This window comes from Dermacentor variabilis, chromosome 11 (genome assembly GCF_050947875.1).
Source record: "Dermacentor variabilis isolate Ectoservices chromosome 11, ASM5094787v1, whole genome shotgun sequence".
NCBI lineage: Eukaryota > Metazoa > Arthropoda > Arachnida > Ixodida > Ixodidae > Dermacentor > Dermacentor variabilis.
This window is the reverse complement of record NC_134578.1, coordinates 80,336,096-80,357,707: the sequence shown is the minus strand read 5'-3', so window position 1 is coordinate 80,357,707 and position 21,612 is coordinate 80,336,096. Positions and strand designations below refer to the sequence as shown.

Genomic DNA, 21,612 nt, shown 5'->3' with positions numbered 1-21,612 from the left:
TATCGCAGTCGGTGCTTCGCCTTTCGGGCGAAAGTGCGACTTTTCTTTATTTCTCAACAATGTCGTTCAAATGAATCCGGTTAATAGCCAACATCCTGAGGTAGAAATTGCACAAAAAATAAACCGGGCCAACTTTATGGAAACACATTAACATACCCTGCAGCAAAACTAAGAAAGCCTTACTCGCCGCTCAAAACTTGAAGGACTTCTCAACAGCTTTCAATAGAACTATAAGAAAAAGAAGAAGAAGTGTATCTCTTCGGTCGCTGTTTTTATGTGGTGCTCTGAGTTTTCTGTCTTTTTTTGGATAGTTACGGTTACCTTTGACTACGATTGATTAAAAAGACATCGGGTGAAGATTCAACGAGCCAGGCGCCTTACAGGTACGACATTTCTTTTTTGAAGACTTGACTATTACCCTGCCGCTACGGTGGTCGGAAGCCGAGAACATCGTCACGAGCCTTATGCTCGTCCAAACGTAACAAGCCATATGAATGACTCTACGGGCCGTAATGAAAAGCCTTGAGCCTTGCAAGCGTCACAAAGCTTCATAAAGCCGGCACGTTTGGTTCTCCCCAACTCAGAATCAACTTCAGCGAATTCAGGAATGATGGCTGATGGTGAAGCCAAGACCAAGAAACCTCGCCTAGAAGACGGCAAGTACGATGATAGAACATCGACTTATGAGCTAAGTGATGAAGAAGAGATGGGTGAAGATGCACCATTTACTGTGGCCACGTATAAGAAAAAGCGAGCCGAAGGCATTCTGGTTGTCTTTCGCCCAACAAGTGAAGGTTCTACTTTTTGGCAAGTAAATCCAAACCGAGTGTCTGCCGAAATAGTTTCTGCTGCCAAAGAAAAAGTACAGTCTTTCAGGACGACCAGAGATGGAAGTTTCAGTATCAGCGTTGCTTCCTTAGCATCGGCGAAACGCCTTTTGATGCTCTCAAGTGTAGGCGGCCTGGAAGTCAAGCCATTCATCCCAGAGCAGTACACGCGAAACGTTGGGAAAGTAAAACATGTGCCTCTGCAGTACACAGACGATCAACTCCTAGACTTCCTGAAAGACGCAGGAGTTATATCGGCACGCAGACAGATAAGGTATTCCCGTCAAGAAGATGGAGCAGTGAAGTCATATCCACTTCACACGGTAATCCTGACTTTCAGAGACGACCGCCCTATTCCTGGAAGAATTTACTTGGGTTTCACCAGTCACCCTGTCGAGGAATACCTAGGACCCGCACTCCGCTGCTTCAATTGCCAGAGGTTTGGGCACATGGCGAAAACCTGCCGTAGCATACGTCGATGCAAAATCTGCTCAGAAGACCATGACCACAAGGAGTGCAAGTCACTTCTTCAACCTAAATGTGCAAACTGTGCGGGGAACTATGCCGCCTCCTTCTCAGGCTGCCCACAGAAAAAACCAGCGGCACAAATGCGTCGACATGAACTAATTCATGGAAGACAACCGCGATGCAATGAACCCGCACCAAACCTCGAGATCGTTCATCCAGTGCCAGATCACCCACCTCAGCGGGCACCGGAACCACCACTGCCAAGAGCACCAACAAGATATTCCTCCTCTAGAGAACAACCAACAGTGCAATCAAGAGACCAATCAAGAGGATCAGAGTCAAGCGCCCAGTCTTATGCATCAGTGCTACGGAAACCCAAAGGACAACAGGCAGAAAGTAATACACAAGAAAGCTCCTGTACTCGCACACATTTCTCTCAGCGACCTTACGCATCTACTGCAGAAGTAACACCAGCTAATAGCGAACATGCCACGGTGACACAACTGATTTTGCCAATGCTTTTCGCAGCTCTTAAGGCAATCCTATCTGCTTTGCCGGAATCAAACAACCTACCAGAAGTAAAAAACCTTGTTGCCTCTAGAAGCACTGTTGTGTCAACAATCCGCGCCGAAACTGCGGCAGGCACTACATGAATAACCGCTACAAAAACGTCTCCATATTTCAGTGGAATGCCAACAGTCTTCGAAGAAAGTGCGCTGACTTTCGTAACTGCTTGTACAATACAATTTCCCAATACTTTGCATTCAAGAGGCGGGAATCACTGACGACTTTCGCCTCTCGAATTATGTGATATATAAGACTTCTCGTCAAGGTGCTGTTAGCAGAGTGCTCCTGTGCGTCAGAAAGGACCTACCATCTTATCAAATTCAGTCCAGTGCTTCAAACTTCCCGGAATTCATCGCATGTAAAGTATCCTTTGGCAAGCTCTGTATAACAGTGATTAATATATATCTACAACCTTCAAACCGGATTTCAGTAGAAGCGCTAGTGGATATCTTCAAAATAGCTCATTCTAATGTATTTATATGTGGAGACTTCAACGCACACATCATCTGGGGCAGTGATCATTGTGATGCACGGGGTAATGTTATTGAGTGCGCCACAGATAAATGCAACTTGGCTATTTTAAACGATGGGTTGCCAACATTCCTTCGTGGATATAATTACTGAAGCTGCATAGATGTTACCCTGTGTTCACACGATCTAGTGAATGGTGTGGGATGGACAACATATATGGAAACGCGCGGAAGTGATCATTTTCCCATCCTTGTTAACCACCCTAGCATGCACTATGATATCAGGCATTACAGCAGACTAACCAACTGGCAAGCTTTTCGGTACCGCCTAACGGATCAAATGAACCAACATGCAACAGTGGAAAAATTTACAGAATTTTTGCAGGATAATATGAACATATGCACAAGGAAGGTCCCAATACCAAAAGAATATGCTGCAGTTGACGGAGAATATGAACACCTAAGAGCCATCCGACGCCGATCCGAAAGAGCTTACCGACGGAGCGGAAGTTTAGAAGCATACAGAAACGCTGAGAAAACACACAATGTAATGCGCAGACGAATGGAAAGCTTAGGCAAAAGGCGCTGGCGCGATTTCTGCGGCACGCTGTCTCATCACACGGCTGTCGCACGAATTTTTCTTGTAATTCGTTCTTTAAGCGGACCTGTAACACAAAGCTTCCCATTTCGTGCTCTCGCTGTAGCCCGGGACACGCGTGAAATAATAGTTGCAGATGAATTTTGTGAGCTTATTTCCAGATCTGTTTTTTCATCACAATGTGCAGAATTTGATATTTGAGTAGAGTTGGCTAAGCAAAAAATTACTGCTTGCTACTGGGCCCAACATCCTCAATTAGATCACACTTTCACATTAAGCGAGCTCCAATGTGCAATTGCATCATGTCGCCAAAAGTCCGCTGCTGGGCCGGACGGCATTACGTACAATATGCTAAGAAACCTCAGACCGATAGGTACAAATGCGCTCTTAGACATTTATAATAACCTATGGATAGAGGAAACTGTACCTGACTCTTGGAAAGTCGCTCGAATCATACCAATGTTAAAACCTGGTAAGACGCCCTTGTGCCTTGAATCCTTCCGGGCCGTTAGTTTGACAAGTTGTTTATACAAAGTAATGGAGAAAATGATTGACACGCGACTTCAATGGTGGTGTAATGAAACGAAGGTGTTGTCCAACTACTTAGTAGGTTTAAGAAAACATAGATGCACAATGGATGCAATATTAGATATAGTAACCTGCGTGGAGCACGAGCGCGCACGTGGAAACATGACTATAGCAATATTCCTAGACATCAAGAGGGCATTTGACACCGTTAGTCACGTTCATGTTCTGCTAAGCATGTTGGAACTTGGTCTGTCGGGCAGGTCCTTGCGATGGATTTCTGAATTTTTATCAGGTCGCAAAATATTTGTTCAGACGGGTGAAGGAAAAAGAGCGCTGAACATATTGTCAAACAGGGAGTGCCACAGGGAAGCGTATTCAGCCCCTTCCTTTTTAACTGCGTCATGGCTGATTTAACGCGAAGAGTGCCATCACAGTTAAAGTTTTCTCTGTATGTAGATGATGTGTGTATTTGGACATATGGATCTAATGCTCAACTACTCCAGATGGCATTGCAAGACAGCATAAATATCATCAACCATTTTTTGAGGGAAAGAGGAATGGTACTATCACACGCAAAGACTGCTGTATTGCCCTTCACTCGGAGGCAGTTACAAAATTTCACTCTTAATCTGGAAGGAAACCCTCTAACGATTGTCACACAGCATCGATTTCTTGGCATAATACTTCATAGGCAGCTATCCTGGGCACCCCACTTAAAAAAACTCGAAAACGAGGTCAATGCCACAGTGCCTGTACATCGCAGACTTGCAGGCACATCATGGGGCGGATCAGTATCGTCCATGCTGACAGTTTACAATGCATTAATGCGACAAAAAATTGCATATTCCGCGCCCATCTTACACGGACTTTCCCACACGTCAGAAGAGAGACTTCAAAGACTGTTAGCTAGAGGACTACGCCTATGTCTAGGAGTTCCACGAGCGACTTCGAGTTCTCTTTTAATAGCTGCGGCTCGCCAATCACCATTTCCAGTTATGCGAACTACAGAAACATGCCGGTATTATTTCCGTCTTCAAACCCAGCATAAAAACCACCCGTTGGCTCTAGACATAATGAAACGAGATAGAAGTTATGTTCATATAGAAATTCAAAAAAATCTTCACATATTGCCAGGAAATGAATTTTGGAACTCAGACATCACATATCCTTCATGGCTGCTTACAGTTATAAAAATCGAATTGTCAGTAGAAGGAATATTCAGCAAAAGAGACATGTTCATTCAAGCTGCTCAACAACTAGCACTATAGCAGATATATATGCGGTATTCAGGATACACACACGTCTATACAGACGGCTCCAGTACAGCAACCTCTTCAACTTCATCATTCATTATACCGCACCTCAACAAACAAGAATCATTTAAGTTATCTCGTGCGACGTCGTCCACAACAACTGAACTGTTCGCAATCCTATGTGCGGTAAAATTTATATTGTCAGTAACAGAAGCGCAAAAATGGGTAATTTTCAGCGATTCACAGGCGGCTCTAACATCACTCTGCAGCACAAAGGGGAAAACATTCAGCGACAGTATAATATATGAAACACTTAAAAACCTCACAAAGGCAAGCGAAGCGAAACATGCAATAGCATTCCAGTGGATACCAGGGCATTGCAACTTTCCTGGCAACACAGCAGCCGATGAAGCAGCACGACAAGCGCACCTGAAAGATGATACGGCTCCGCTCCCAATATCAAAAAATGAATTACGCTGCATTATAAGGACAGCGTCTTTCAACATGTCTAGAAACACTTTGTTTGACCAGATTTCTAAGAGCTCTGACTTATATCATATTGATCCATTTATTGAATTCAAATTTTCATTGTCATTAGATAGAACTATGGAAACGCTTATTCATCGATTAAGGCTAGGCACTGCCTACACAAAGCATTTCTTACACAGAATTGGCCGAGCGGAAACCCCCGAATGTGATTGTGCATTTGTAGATGAAGATATATATCACCTCCTTCTAGATTTCCCACATCACAACACACCAAGATGCCGACTTAAATCAGCGCTAAGTAAATTAGACCGCACACCTTTCAGTTTAAGGAAACTTTTGGGCCCTTGGCCAACAACGGCCTTGAAGAAGAGCTCTTTAAAAGCACTAAAGACTTTTTTTGAAGACAGCGGCATCGTTGGACGTTATTAGTACTTTCATTGTTCTGTTCATTTGAATGTCAATCTATATATCCATCTTTTTGGGAATTATGTTATGTTGACTGCTTTGTTGTGACTGTATGTGCTAAAATATTTACACAATGTATATACCACCCGCGGACCAGACAATGTGTCATTAGGCGACAGTATCGTTTGTACTTTAGAGACTTTCGACTACATAAGTGTGGAGACATTTGCCATGTATATTGTATGTACCCGCTGACCCGCTGACTATATTATGTACTATTAGGCGACAGTATCGTTTCTATTTTTGAGACTTTCGACTACATAGGTGTGGAGACATAGTGTGCTAAGTGTTATCAGGCGACAGTATCGTTTGTACTTTTGAGACTTTCGACTACATAGGTGTGGAGACATAGGTGTGCTTGTGTGAAAAGTTTATTTGATACTACATAGGTGTGGAGACATAGTGTGCTAAGTGTTATTAGACTAAGTGTTATTGAGACTTTCGACTAAATAGGTGTGGAGACATAGGTGTGCTTGTGTAAAAAGATTATTTGATACTACATAGGTGTGGAGACATAGTGTGCTAAGTGTTATTAGGCGACAGTGTTATTAGGCGACAGTATCGTTTGTACTTTTGAGACTTTCGACTACATAGGTATGGAGACATAGGTGTGCTTATGTGAAAAGATTATTTGATATGCAACCGTGAACCCTGAATGATGTATGACGGATCCACCCAAGAGATAAGGAGTAGCCGGCGCCTTAAATTGGGCGCCAACATCTCCTTATATCATATCAATAAAAAAATGTTTTCGCATTGGCAACTCCGAAGTGATTATGTCTCCTATGATTTTTAATGCGAAAGCGTTATGTGGCGCATTATGCAAACATCTGGTGTTGCCGGCGGCGGCAAGACCGAAAGATAGTGCCAACATGGCCGACGGCGCGAAGAGTAAGGCACGTCGGAAATGCTCGGATTGATGTCAAATTTGTCAGGCAGGTTTTGTAAACAAAGTGAATTAATGAAATTAGATGAAACTTTGGTACATCTTGGTTTTGGTGGGAATCAAGCATGGGCCCCGGGTTGTGAGATGAGCACGCTGCCCCGTCGCCATAGTGGCTCCACGGTTATGCTTAACTAAAGTTGTGCCCATTGCCAGCATCATCGCGCACATCATGTCAGTGCCTCCGTCACTGCTTCCCGCGTGTCATTTGCTCTTTGGATTTAATCGGTACTGTGTCTACTGCGATGCACTCTCAACGCCTAATCACAGATGTATGAAATGAGGTGTGCCAAGTTCGTGCATCACTGCACACGTCACATCGCTGCCTCCTGCGCGCCACTTGCCCTTCGGATGTTATCCGTGTTGCGTCTATTGGCACGCAAACCAAAGCGTCTACCTGAGCGGTGTCTGTGACACGTGGTCAGCCACGGAAGCATGCCACAGGAGACGAAGAAAGGGGACAGAAAAATGAAAGCCGTCCAAGTTCACAACGTGCACGACGACATACGCATAAATAACTAAGCGAAAACATGTCCTTACTGTTAGTATGATATTTTAGCGTTTCCTTCCGTAAGCGTCTCTGGCGACCTTTTTCTTCACCAAATTCTACAGAATTGGGCTCAATGACGCAGACGGCTGCCGTCACTTTTTTTAGAGGCTTTGACGTGGTATCCACCTTTTCATGAAGATGTTAAAGTAATTCGAGCGTTGCCCTTTCATATTTCTCTCAGTTAAAGCCCGCGTCCGCTGCTTTTTCGTCTGATATTTCTCTACTAAGATTCCTTGAATATTTGATGTACCTTATGTGATTGCCCTTTCTGCCATTCCAAAACCTCGATCTCACAAGAACATCTTTATCAATTTCAAGTTCAGGGCGCAGTGAAGCAAATAACTCGTGGTGCATTTATTAGCTTCCAGCGCTGACCTCGACCACATATTATGGGCATGTCTCGCAGCCACACATACCAATAAACACAGCACCAACCCTACGTTTAAAATCACCACACCTGGAAGGCTGTGCTGCTCAACGCATGCCCGGAGAACCAATTCTCAGAAGTCCGGCTCGCCGACGACGTCGCCAAAAATCAAGATCTCGCCGCTGCCTGAGGAAGGAGAGCTCTGGTGGCGCTAGTTTACCGCCCCCCGCGCCCCTTGACCCCCAGCCAGGATATTTTAAAAAGTTTTCTCTCCCTCTTCTCGAGCGAAAATGAAATACTTCAAGAACTGGCGCACCTATAGCTACCGCTTATTGTCAGAGTATGCGAAAGCATGCTTGTAAGTTTGACAAAGATATATTTTTATCGAGATACGATGAAGTATAGTTTCAGCCACATGTTGAAATGTAGAAATGTACAGTACATCCTTCCAAAACGAGACTTGCTCAAACGCAGCAGGAGACAAAGTAATGTTTGGTTTCGCATAAGGTAAATGTAAAGAAAACCCCGTAAAACGGCACCACATTTTTTGTAACACTTAGTAAATGTCACTGAAAATATTATTGAAAGTTAAACTGACTGATTCATCTCAGCGTCACAGCCAGAGGTATCACGGATAGCCCGGCCAGTTTTCTAGTTTCCACGCCAGTTCTCTACGTTATCGCGAAGGTATCGAGCTCTATGGCTTTTGTTGACATTTGTTGCTGCAGTGTTGAGTGCGGCTCTATTGTGATCGTGGTTTGCTACGGGATTTCCGTTGGCAATATTGATAACTGTGAGTTTCTTTAGCTTTTCCAAAATCGACAGAGAAACACCCTACCAATGATCTAACGACGGAGAGGAAGGTCAAATGTGTGGTTGACATTGAGATTGATTGCTTCACGAAAACTTTGGTTGCAGCTACTGATTCCACGGTCTCTTGTCGCGAAGGACGTCGCTGGCATGCGGCGTCCTTGATTTCTGAGCAATATCACCCAAATGAATCCGATCTACAGCCTACATGCTAAGGTAGAAATTGAAAAAAAAATAAGCCGCTCAGTAAACTTGAAAACGTACTCCTAAGCAAATCTAGAAAACATTAATCGCAGTGCAAAACTAGACGGACAGTGCAATGACATTCCATTCGACAATAATCCTTTCGCATTACAAATCATAAGAAGGGCCCATGTGCACGCGGAATTTCCTTCATCGTCAAATTCCATAGAATCGGGCTGACTGACGCAGAAGACTGACATTACTTTCTTTAGAGCATTTCACGTGGTATCAAGTTTTCAATTAAAATGCTAAAAGCATTCCTACTTTGGCGTTTGATTTTATTCTCTAATGTAAGGCCAGCGTTCTCTTGCTCTTTCTTCTCAAATATTTCTTCGATATATGAATCGTGCAGCATCTTCACGGTCATTGTATTTCATATTGTTACGCGAACGAAGCATTAAAACTGGAGGCTATACTCGTATATAATATATATTAACAAGGGATAATGCAGCGCTGGCCAGTTCAGCTGACAGCTCGAGAGCCAGAAATCGTTCTTCCTCTTTTCTCGAGTGATGGCGCCCAGGCGCCCCGTTCAAGCAATCAAATACCGCACGCGTGTAGCATAATCTCCCGGCGACAGAAGCGACGTCCCGGAGCGTCTAAGTGTCATCTCTGGGAAGGTGGTACTGCTTCAGTCGCGTAGCGTGCACGATATCACTGGACTGGGAAGCAGATGGGGTGGCAGGGGCGATTTCATAGGTGGCGGGAGTCACGGCACGAAGCACTCGGTATGGGCCTGTGTAACAAGAGAGCAGTTGTTCTGAGAGGCCGACCTGACTCGATGGAGACCATAGCAGCAACAAAGAACCAGGCGGGAAGTGCACGTCTCGGTGTCAGCGGTCGTACAAACGCCTTTGACTTTCTTGGGATTTCAGAAGGCAGTCACGGGCAATTTCCCGTGCGTGGGCACAGCGGGCGATGGCATCAAGTATCTTTTCACTGGTCGGTGCCGCGTGAACAGAAAGAGTTGTGCCGAGGGGCAGCGCTGGTTCTCGGCCGAACAGAAGAAAAAATGGGCAATAAACGGCTGTGTCGTGGTGCGAGGAATTATAAACAAATGTGACAAACGGTAAAGTGAGGTCCCAGTCAGTGTGGTCTGAAGAGACACATTTCACGAATATGTCTGTGAGAGTGCGATTGAGACGCCCCGTGAGGCCATTTGTTTGTGGATGGTACGACGTGGATAGCTTGTGCCTTGTTGCACAGGACTGCACGATGTCCGTGATACCTTTTGATAGGAATGTACGGCCACGGTCTGTGAGAATTTGCCGCGGAGTCCTATATAATAATATCACGTTGCGTAGAAGAAAATTGGTGACATCTGTGGCGCAGCTTGTGGGAAGCGCTCGGGTGATGTCGTAGTGCGTGGCGTAATCCGTGACCACAGCGATCCACCTGTTCCCAGATGTAGAAAGAGGAAGAGGGCCAAGTCCAAGCGAACCAGAAGGAATGGTTCCGCGCGAATGTCGAGTGGTTGAAGGTACGCAGCAGGGAGCGTGGATGGTGCCTTGCGTCGCTAGCTTTTCTCAGACGCAGCTATGCATCCTCGAACGGAGCTAGCGAGCCCTGGCCAAAAGAAGCGTCGGCGGATCCGGTCCTAGGTATGTGACACAGCCAGGCGACCGGCAGTCGGGAGATCGCGAATTTCGTGGAGAACAGCCGAGCGAAGGTGTTTAGGAATCGCAAGGAGTAATGCAGGGCCATCGGGGTGAACGTTGTGGGGGTAGAGTACGCCATCTTGAAGTGTGAATAAGCGAAGAGAACGGTCGGCGAGTGACGATTCCAGGCGGTCAATGATGATACGCAAAGACAGGTCACGGTGCTGCTAGTCGGCGACATGGAGCAGTGGAAAAACAAAGAGAACACCGGCGTCGGTGTCAGTATCAGAAGTGTTGGGGCACCGACTTGTAAGTGACTGTGTAGGGGTATTCTTGTAGTCGGAGGGCCCAACGACCGAGCCGGCCAGTAGGATCCTTGAGCGAAGAAAGCCAACAGAGCGCATGATGGTCTGTGATTACTGAAAAGGGCTTGCCATAAAAATATGGGCGGAACTTTGAAACAGCCGAGACGAGAGCAAGACATTCGCGCTCGGTAATCGAATAGTTGTGCTCTGCAGTTGTCAGGAGCCGGCTAGCATAGGCTATAACGCGGTCGTGTTCGTGTTGGCGTTGCGATAGGACGGCGCCGATCCCATAACCACTGGCATCGGTTCGAACCTCTGTAGGTGTGGACGGGTCAAAGTGGGCCAAGACCGGTTAATTGGTGAGAATCGTGATGAGGCGTGAAAATCCGGAAACCTTAGGGGAACGCCACGTAAAAGGCACGCCTTTCATCAGAAATTCAGTGAGTGGTCGAGCAATTGCTGCGAAATATTTCACGAACCGTCGGATATAAGAACAGAGCCCCACAAAACTCCGGACTTATTTGACAGAGTGAGGTACAGGAATAGCGGTTACTGCTCTGACCTCCTCCGGGTCGGGTTGTACTCCGGAAGCATCGACGAGATGGCCTCGCACTGTAATCTGTCGAAGATCGCAGTGGCACTTCAATGAGTTTAATTGGAGCCCAGCCTTGCGGAAGGCGTCAAGGATAGCTGCAAGGAGTACAAGGTGCGTGTCAAATGTAGGAGAGAACACAAGGACGTCGTCCGAGGTAACAAAGGCAAGTGGACCATTTGAAACCATGAGGCAGAGAGTCGATCAGCCATTTGAACATGGCGGCGTATTGAATATACCAAACGGCATAACCTTGAATTAGTAGAGGCCATCTGGAGTGACGAAAGCGGTCTTTTCTTGGTCTTGTTCATCGACGGAAATCTGCCAATAATCAGATCGAAGGTCGATGGACGAAAAGTATTTGGCACCCTGAAGAAAATCAAGAGCGTCGTTGATTCGAGATAACGGGTAAACTCCATTTTTAGTAATTCGGTTTAGGTGGCGGTAATCAACGCAGAAAAACCATGTGCGATCTTTCTTTTTGACGAGCACGACTGGCGACGCCCAAGGACTAGACGAGGGCTCAAAAATGCCTCTGGGGGCATCTTGTTTACTTCCTGCTGAATAACTTGCCGCTCTGTGATGTAGACGCGATACTGTGGGCGGTGGATGTGAACAGCATCACCAGTGTTTATCCGATGCTTAATAAGTGACGTTTCACCAAGTGGTCGATTGTTAGTGCCAAATATATCGTGGTAGAAACGCAAAAGGCGATATAGGGCGGCAACATGGTCAGGTGCGAGGTCCGGCGCGACCGTGGCACGTAATGGGCCGTCGAGGTTCAAGGCATCCTGTGGGTAATAAGGATGATCTGGAGACGCGTCGGCTGCAAAAGCAATGACGTATTTAACTGTCACTGACCGGAGCGTGGCCACCGCTATGCCTTCAGGTAACACTTGCTTCGTAAAGCCAAATTGATAACGGGGAGGTACATCCGATTACCGGGAAGGGTTACGACGGAGCGTTGCACAGCGATGTCGCTCGCCAGGAGGACATCACAAATAGGTGCGACGACATAGTCGCCATCAGGCACGGTTGCCGTTGAGGCCAAGTCGACGAAGGATAGGGCTTTTGGTGGGAAGCGAACAAATGCTGTAGTGCAGAGGGTGTTCGGTTGTTCGGGGCGAACCTCTGAAAGAAGAGGAAGCTCGAGGCACAGCGTACCGGTGGCACAGTCGATAAGGGCATAATGCGTCGTCAGAAAGTCTAGCCCGAAGATTAGGTCATGAGGGCATTTGGTCAGCACGGTGAACAGGGCTGGAACTTGGCGGCCAGCAATTCCTATGCGAGCGATGCACATACTCCTCTCGGAAACAGTGGCGTCATTGGCGACGCGTACGGCTGGAGTGATGGAACTTTTTTGAGGTTACGACGTAGGTTAACGCTAATTATGGATACATGAGCTCCACTATGGATTAATGCCGTCAACGGAACACCATCTACGTCTACTTCAGTGAGGTTCGTGTTAGTGAGGAGCGTCAACGGAGGATTTGGACTGGACGGACGTGATTCATCACTACATCCAAGAGCTGCATGGCCTAGTTTTCCATCCGGGAGGGTCCATGATTGGTCGGCGACGAAGAGCGGCTTGGCTGGGGCGACGGGGACCGAATGCGCTAAGGTGACTGCGAGCGAGCCTGACGAGTGACATCGACGGATACGTCAGAGGTAGGAAACGTGCGGCGAGGCGAGTAACGGCGGGGGTCGGCACATGGGCAAGGAGGCGGGAAATGTGAACTTGAATACGGCGACGTCTAGGAGGTGCGCCAGTTGCGAGCGGCGTGGCCAATGCGGAGGCAACGGAAGCGAATGGGCTTGTCGTCCGGAGTTCTCTACTCAGTAGGGTTGCGATATCTGGGAGGGGAATACAGATTGCCGTGAGGCGTAGCAGTCGGAACCGGTCGCGCGTCAAGCCGGGAGACGGAGCAGGCAGAAGGAAAACCTAGGTTTGCTAATTTTTGCCGCACAATCGCCCGGATGAGAGAGATCACTGGGGCTGGTTGGTCAATGGTGGGTCAAGGGTGCGTTGATGCAACGGCGCAGGACTTGTGGCCTCGCGCTCGCAGCGAACAACACGTGTGACGTGCTCATTTAAAGGTGGTAAAGCGGTAAGGTCGACGCAACGCGACGTCGCAGCCGTGTTAGGGAGCCGGGAGAAATGTGGAATGACGCGGCGGCTTTTCACGAGCTCAAACCGGTGGCATTCCTTGACTATGATGGTGATGGTGGACAAAGTGTTGAAAACCAACAAGTTGAACGCGTCGTCCGCAATTCCTTAGAGTGCGTGGCACACTTTGTCGACCTCTGTCATTTTCTCGTCAACTTTCCGGCAAAGAGCGAGCACGTCTTGTGTGTACGAGACATACGATTCAGTAGAAGACTGAACTCGGCTAACAAGCTCATTTGTAGCAGCCAGCTGCCGAGTGGTGGGATTTCCAAAGAGGTCGCTGAGCTTGCCCTTGAAAGCATCCCAGCTAGAGATCTCCTCCTCATGTGTCCGGAACCAGACACGAGGAGTTGCGGCCAAGTAGAATAGGACATTCGCCAGCATATTTATAGGGCCCCAGCGCTTTCGGCTAACACGCTCATACAGGCTGAGCCAGTCTTCGACGTCAAAATTATCTTAGCCGGAGAGTATGCCAGGATTGCGGGGATTAGTAACCGTAACGCACATTGTTGTCGGGGACTCAGGAGTAGAAGGAGACGAGGTGTCGTCACCGGGAGGTATTGCGGAAAGCAGGACGGTGCGGCCGCTGCGCAGCTCCGTAGCGAGGACGGGAACGGCACGCTCCACCAAAATGTTACGCGAATGAAGGAATTAAACTGGAGACTATTTACAAAATATATTTACAAGGGAAAATGCAGCGCTCGGCAGTTCAGCCGACAGCGCGACAGCCAGAGAGCGTTCTTCCTCCTTTTTTCTCTAGTGATGGCGCCCACGCGCCTTGTTGAAACAATCAAATACCACACGCATGTAGCAATATTTATATGCCTTAGGAGGCTGCCCTTTCTAGAGGCTCAAGGCACTGTTCTTAGAACCACATCATCATGAATTTGAGCTTCATGGGGAGTATTACGCTACCGCTAATTATCAGGTTGTGTGATGGCATGCTTGTAAGTTTTAGACATATATAGTTCTACATAGATACACTAAAGTATGATTTCATGCTCATGCTCAAATATACAGCAGAATTTCGGTCAACGAAAATGACTTAAACGAACAGCAGACCTGTGATTGTATTGTTTTGCATTGAGTAAATGTAAAAAAGAAAGATCGTAAAACGCCACCGCAGTTTCTTCATCCTCATAGTAAAGGTAACTGAAAATATTACTGAAAGATAAATTGACCGACCAATCTCAGCGTCATGGTCAGAGGCATCACGGTTAGCGCGTGATTTGTTTTTAGGTTCTCGCGCCAGTTCACTACGTTATCGCGAATGTAGGCGAATTCTGTAACTAAGGTGGCTTTTGTTCGGTTTTGTTCTTGCCCTGGTGAGTGTGGCTCAATCGTGGTCATGGTTTAATGAAATTTTAGAGTGATAGCTCCAACGCTCCAAGTTCCAATGCCGGCATTATTTCCGTCTTCAAACCCAGCATAAAAACCACCCATTTGCTCTAGACATAATGAAACGAGATAGAAGTTATGTTCATATAGAAATTCAAAAAAATCTTCACATATTGCCAGGAAATGAATTTTGGAACTGAGACATCACATATCCTTCATGGCTGCTTACAGTTATAAAAATCGAATTGTCAGTAGAAGGAATATTCAGCAAAAGAGACATGTTCATTCAAGCTGCTCAACAACTAGCACTATAGCAGATATATATGCGGTATTCAGGATACACACACCTCTATACAGACGGCTCCAGTACAGCAACCTCTTCAACTTCATCATTCATTATACCGCACCTCAAGAAACAAGAACCATTTAAGTTATCTCGTGCGACTTCGTCCACAACGACTGAACTGTTCGCAATTCTATGTGCGGTAAAATTTATATTGTCAGTAACAGAAGCGCAAAAATGGGTAATTTTCAGCAATTCACAGGCGGCTCTAACATCACTCTGCAGCACAAAGGGGAAAACATTCAGCGACAGTATAATATATGAAACACTTAAAAACCTCACAAAGGCAAGCGAAGCGAAACATGCAATAGCATTCCAGTGGATACCAGGGCATTGCAACTTTCCTGGCAACACAGCAGCCGATGAAGCAGCACGACAAGCGCACCTGAAAGATGATACGGCTCCGCTCCCAATATCAAAAAATGAATTACGCTGCATTATAAGGACAACGTCTTTCAACATGTCTAGAAACACTTTGTTTGACCAGAATTCTAAGAGCTCTGACTTATATCATATTGATCCATTTATTGAATTCAAATTTTCATTGTCATTAGATAGAACTATGGAAACGCTTATTCATCGATTAAGGCTAGGCACTGCCTACACAAAGCATTTCTTACACAGAATTGGCCGAGCGGAAACCCCCGAATGTGATTGTGGATTTGTAGATGAAGATATCTATCACCTCATAGATTTCCCACATCACGACACACCAAGATGCCGACTTAAATCAGCGCTAATTAAATTAGACCGCAGACCTTTCAGTTTAAGGAAACTTTTGGGCCCTTGGCCAACAACGGCCTTGAAGAAGAGCTCTTTAAAAGCACTAAAGACTTTTTTTGAAGACAGCGGCATCGTTGGACGTTATTAGTGCTTTCATTGTTCTGTTCATTTGAATGTCACTCTATATATCCATCTGTTTGGGAATTATGTTATGTTGACTGCTTTGTTGTGACTGTATGTGCTAATATATTTACACAATGTATATACCACCCGCGGACTAGACAATGTGTTATTAGGCGACAGTATCGTTTGTACTTTTGAGACTTTCGACTACATAAGTGTGGAGACATTTGCCATGTATATTGTATGTACCCGCTGACCCGCTGACTAGATTATGTACTATTAGGCGACAGTATCGTTTGTATTTTTGAGACTTTCGACTACATAGGTGTGGAGACATAGTGTGCTTGTGTGAAAAGATTATTTGATACTACATAGGTGTGGAGACATAGTGTGCGAAGTGTTATTAGACTAAGTGTTATTGAGACTTTCGACGACATAGGTGTGGAGACATAGGTGTGCTTGTGTAAAAAGATTACTCGATACTACATAGGTGTCGAGACACAGTGTGCTAAGTGTTATTAGGCGACAGTATCGTTTGTACTTTTGAGACTTTCGACTACATAGGTGTGGAGACATAGGTGTGCTTATGTGAAAAGATTATTTGATATGTAACCGTGAACCCTGAATGATGTATGACGGAACCACCCAAGAGATAAGGAGTAGCCGGCGCCTTAAATTGGGCGCCAACATCTCCTTATATCATATCAATAAAAAAAATGTTTTCGCATTGGCAACTCCGAAGTGATTATGTCTCCTATGATTTTTAAAGCGAAAGCGTTATGTGGCGCATTATGCAAACATCTGGTGTTCCCGGCGGCGGCGAGACCGAAAGATAGTGCCAACATGGCCGACGGAGCGAAGAGTAAGGCACGTCGAAAATGCTCGGATTGATGTCAAATTTGTCAGGCAGGTTTTGTAAACAAAGTGAATTAATGAAATTAGATGAAACTTTGGTACATCTTGGTTTTGGTGGGAATCAAGCATGGGCCCCAGGTTGTGAGATGAGCACGCTGCCCCGTCGCCATAGTGGCTCCACGGTTATGCTTAACTAAAGTTGTGCCCATTGCCAGCATCATCGCGCACATCATGTCAGTGCCTCCGTCACTGCTTCCCGCGTGTCATTTGCTCTTTGGATTTCATCGGTACTGTGTCTACTGCGATGCACTCTCAACGCCTAATCATAGATGTATGAAATGAGGTGTGCCAAGTTCGTGCATCACTGCACACGTCACATCGCTGCCTCCTGCGCGCCACTTGCCCTTCGGATGTTATCCGTGTTGCGTCTACTGGCACGCAAACCAAAGCGTCTACCTGAGCGGTGTCTGTGACACGTGGTCAGCCACGGAAGCATGCCACAGGAGACGAAGAAAGGGGACAGAAAAATGAAAGCCGTCCAAGTTCACAACGTGCACGACGACATACGCATAAATAACTAAGCGAAAACATGTCCTTAATGTTAGTATGATATTTTAGCGTTTCCTTCCGTAAGCGTCTCTGGCGACCTTTTTCTTCACCAAATTCTACAGAATTGGGCTCAATGACGCAGACGGCTGCCGTCACTTTTTTAGAGGCTTTGGCGTGGTATCCACCTTTTCATGAAGATGTTAAAGTAATTCGAGCGTTGCCCTTTCATATTTCTCTCAGTTAAAGCCCGCGTCCGCTGCTTTTTCGTCTGATATTTCTCTACTAAGATTCCTTGAATATTTGATGTACCTTATGTGATTGCCCTTTCTGCCATTTCAAAACCTCGATCTCACAAGAACATCTTTATCAATTTCAAGTTCAGGGCGCAGTGAAGCAGATAACTCGTGGTGCATTTATTAGCTTCCAGCGCTGACCTCGACCACATATTATGGGCATGTCTCGCAGCCACACATACCAATAAACACAGCACCAACCCTACGTTTAAAATCACCACACCTGGAAGGCTGTGCTGCTCAACGCATGCCTGGAGAACCAATTCTCAGAAGTCCGGCTCGCCGACGACGTCGCCAAAAATCAAGATCTCGCCGCTGCCTGAGGAAGGAGAGCTCTGGTGGCGCTAGTTTACCGCCCCCCGCGCCCCTTGACCCCCAGCCAGGATATTTTAAAAAGTTTTCTCTCCCTCTTCTCGAGCGAAAATGAAATACTTCAAGAACTGGCGCACCTATAGCTACCGCTTATTATGAGAGTATGCGAAAGCATGCTTGTAAGTTTGACAAAGATATATTTTTATCGAGATACGATGAAGTATAGCTTCAGCCACATGTTGAAACGTAGAAATGTACAGTACATCCTTCCAAAACGAGACTTGCTCAAACGCAGCAGGAGACAAAGTAATGTTTGGTTTCGCATAAGGTAAATGTAAAGAAAACCCCGTAAAACGGCACCACATTTTTTGTAACACTTAGTAAATGTCACTGAAAATATTATTGAAAGTTACACTGACTGATTCATCTCAGCGTCACTGCCAGAGGTATCACGGATAGCCCGGCCAGTTTTCTAGTTTCCACGCCAGTTCTCTACGTTATCGCGAAGGTATCGAGCTCAATGGCTTTTGTTGACATTTGTTGGTGCAGTGTTGAGTGCGGCTCTATTGTGATCGTGGTTTGCTACGGGATTTCCGTTGGCAATATTGATAACTGTGAGTTTCTTTAGCTTTTCCAAAATCGACAGAGAAACACCCTACCAATGATCTAACGACGGAGATGAAGGTCAAATGTGTGGTTGACCTTGAGATTGATTGCTTCACGAAAACTTTGGTTGCAGCTACTGATTCCACGGTCTCTTGTCGCGAAGGACGTCGGTGGCATGCGGCGTCCTTGATTTCTGAGCAATATCACCCAAATGAATACGATCTACAGCCTACATGCTAAGGTAGAAATTGAAAAAAAAATAAGCCGCTCAGTAAACTTGAAAACGTACTCCTAAGCAAATCTAGAAAACATTAATCGCAGTGCAAAACTAGACGGACAGTACAATGACATTCAATTCGACAATAATCCTTTCGCATTACAAATCATAAGAAGGGCCCATGTGCACGCGGAATTTCCTTCATCGTCAAATTCCATAGAATCGGGCTGACTGACGCTGAAGACTGACGTTACTTTCTTTAGAGCATTTCACGTGGTATCAAGTTTTAAATTAAAATGCTAAAAGCATTCCTACTTTGGCGTTTGATTTTATTCTCTAATGTAAGGCCAGCGTTCTCTTGCTCTTTCTTCTCAAATATTTCTTAGATATATGAATCGTGCAGCATCTTCATGCGCATTGTATTTCATATTGTTACGCGAACGAAGCATTAAAACTGGAGGCTATACTCGTATATAATATATATTAACAAGGGATAATGCAGCGCTGGCCAGTTCAGCTGACAGCTCGAGAGCCAGAAATCGTTCTTCCTCTTTTCTCGAGTGATGGCGCCCAGGCGCCCCGTTCAAGCAATCAAATACCGCACGCGTGTAGCATAATCTCCCGGCGACAGAAGCGACGTCCCGGAGCGTCTAAGTGTCATCTCTGGGAAGGTGGTACTGCTTCAGTCGCGTAGCGTGCACGATATCACTGGACTGGGAAGCAGATGGGGCGGCAGGGGCGATTTCATAGGTGGCGGGAGTCACGGCACGAAGCACTCGGTATGGGCTTGTGTAACAAGAGAGCAGTTGTTCTGAGAGGCCGACCTGACTCGATGGAGACCATAGCAGCAACAAAGAACCAGGCGGGAAGTGCACGTCTCGGTGTCAGCGGTCGCACAAACGCCTTTGACTTTCTTGGGATTTCAGAAGGCAGTCACGGGCAATTTCCCGCGCGTGGGCACAGCGGGCGATGGCATCAAGTATCTTTTCACTGGTCGGTGCCGCGTGAACAGAAAGAGTTGTGCCGAGGGGCAGCGCTGGTTCTCGGTCGAACAGAAGAAAAAATGGGCAATAAACGGCTGTGTCGTGGTGCGAGGAATTATAAACAAATGTGACAAACGGTAAAGTGAGGTCCCAGTCAGTGTGCTCTGAAGAGACACATTTCACGAATATGTCTGTGAGAGTGCGATTGAGACGCCCCGTGAGGCCATTTATTTGTGGATGGTACGACGTGGATAGCTTGTGCCTTGTTGCACAGGACTGCACGATGTCCGTGATACCTTTTGATAGGAATGTACGGCCACGGTCTGTGAGAATTTGCCGCGGAGTCCTATATAATAATATCACGTTGCGTAGAAGAAAATCGGTGACATCTGTGGCGCAGCTTGTGGGAAGCGCTCGGGTGATGTCGTAGTGCGTGGCGTAATCCGTGACCACAGCGATCCACCTGTTCCCAGATGTAGAAAGAGGAAGAGGGCCAAGTCCAAGCGAACCAGAAGGAATGGTTCCGCGGGAATGTCGAGTGGTTGAAGGTACGCAGCAGGGAGCGTGGATGGTGCCTTGCGTCGCTAGCTTTTCTCAGACGCAGCTAATCATCCTCGAACGTAGCTAGCGAGCCCTGGCCAAAAGAAGCGTCGGCGGATCCGGTCCTAGGTACGTGACACAGCCAGGCGACCGGCAGTCGGGAGATCGCGAATTTCGTGGAGAACAGCCGAGCGAAGGTGTTTAGGAATCACAAGGAGTAATGCAGGGCCATCGGGGTGAACGTTGTGGGGGTAGAGTACGCCATCTTGAAGTGTGAATAAGCGAAGAGAACGGTCGGCGAGTGACGATTCCAGGCGGTCAATGATGATACGCAAAGACAGGTCACGGTGCTGCTAGTCGGCGACATGGAGCAGTGGGAAAACAATGAGAACACCGGCGTCGGTGTCAGTATCAGACGTGTTGGGGCACCGACTTGTAAGTGACTGTGTAGGGGTATTCTTGTAGTCGGAGGGCCCAACGACCGAGGCGGCCAGTAGGATCCTTGAGCGAAGAAAGCCAACAGAGCGCATGATGGTCTGTGATTACTGAAAAGGGCTTGCCATAAAATATGGGCGGAACTTTGAAACAGCCGAGACGAGAGCAAGACATTCGCGCTCGGTAATCGAATAGTTGTGCTCTGCAGTTGTCAGGAGCCGGCTAGCATAGGCTATAACGCGGTTGTGTTCGTGTTGGCGTTGCGATAGGACGGCGCCGATCCCATAATCACTGGCATCGGTTCGAACCTCTGTAGGTGTGGACGGGTCAAAGTGGGCCAAGACCGGTTAATTGGTGAGAATCGTGATGGGGCGTGAAAATCCGGAAACCTTAGGGGAACGCCACGTATAAGGCACGCCTTTCATCAGAAGTTCAGTGAGTGGTCGAGCAATTGCTGCGAAATATTTCACGAACCGTCGGATATAAGAACAGAGCCCCACAAAACTCCGGACGTATTTGACAGAGTGAGGTACAGGAATAGCGGTTACTGCTCTGACCTCCTCCGGGTCGGGTTGTACTCCGGAAGCATCGACGAGATGGCCTAGCACTGTAATCTGTCGGAGATCGCAGTGGCACTTCAATGAGTTTAATTGGAGCCCAGCCTTGCGGAAGGCGTCAAGGATAGCTGCAAGGAGTACAAGGTGCGTGTCAAATGTAGGAGAGAACACAAGGACGTCGTCCGAGGTAACAAAGGCAAGTGGACCATTTGAAACCATGAGGCAGAGAGTCGATCATCCATTTGAACATGGCGGCGTATTGAATATACCAAACGGCATAACCTTGAATTAGTAGAGGCCATCTGGAGTGACGAAAGCGGTCTTTTCTTGGTCTTGCTCATCGACGGAAATCTGCCAATAATCAGATCGAAGGTCGATGGACGAAAAGTATTTGGCACCCTGAAGAAAATCAAGAGCGTCGTTGATTCGAGATAACGGGTAAACTCCATTTTTAGTAATTCGGTTTAGGTGGCGGTAATCAACGCAGAAAAACCATGT

General features: G+C 46.7%; 1 long non-coding RNA gene across 1 annotated transcript in view; it reads right to left on the bottom strand.

Moving 5' to 3' along the window:
- LOC142563703 (uncharacterized) overlaps window positions 1-21,612 on the bottom strand; it is a 216,975-nt gene that overhangs the window by 17,266 nt on the left and 178,097 nt on the right. The gene's annotated exons all lie outside the window — the stretch shown is intronic.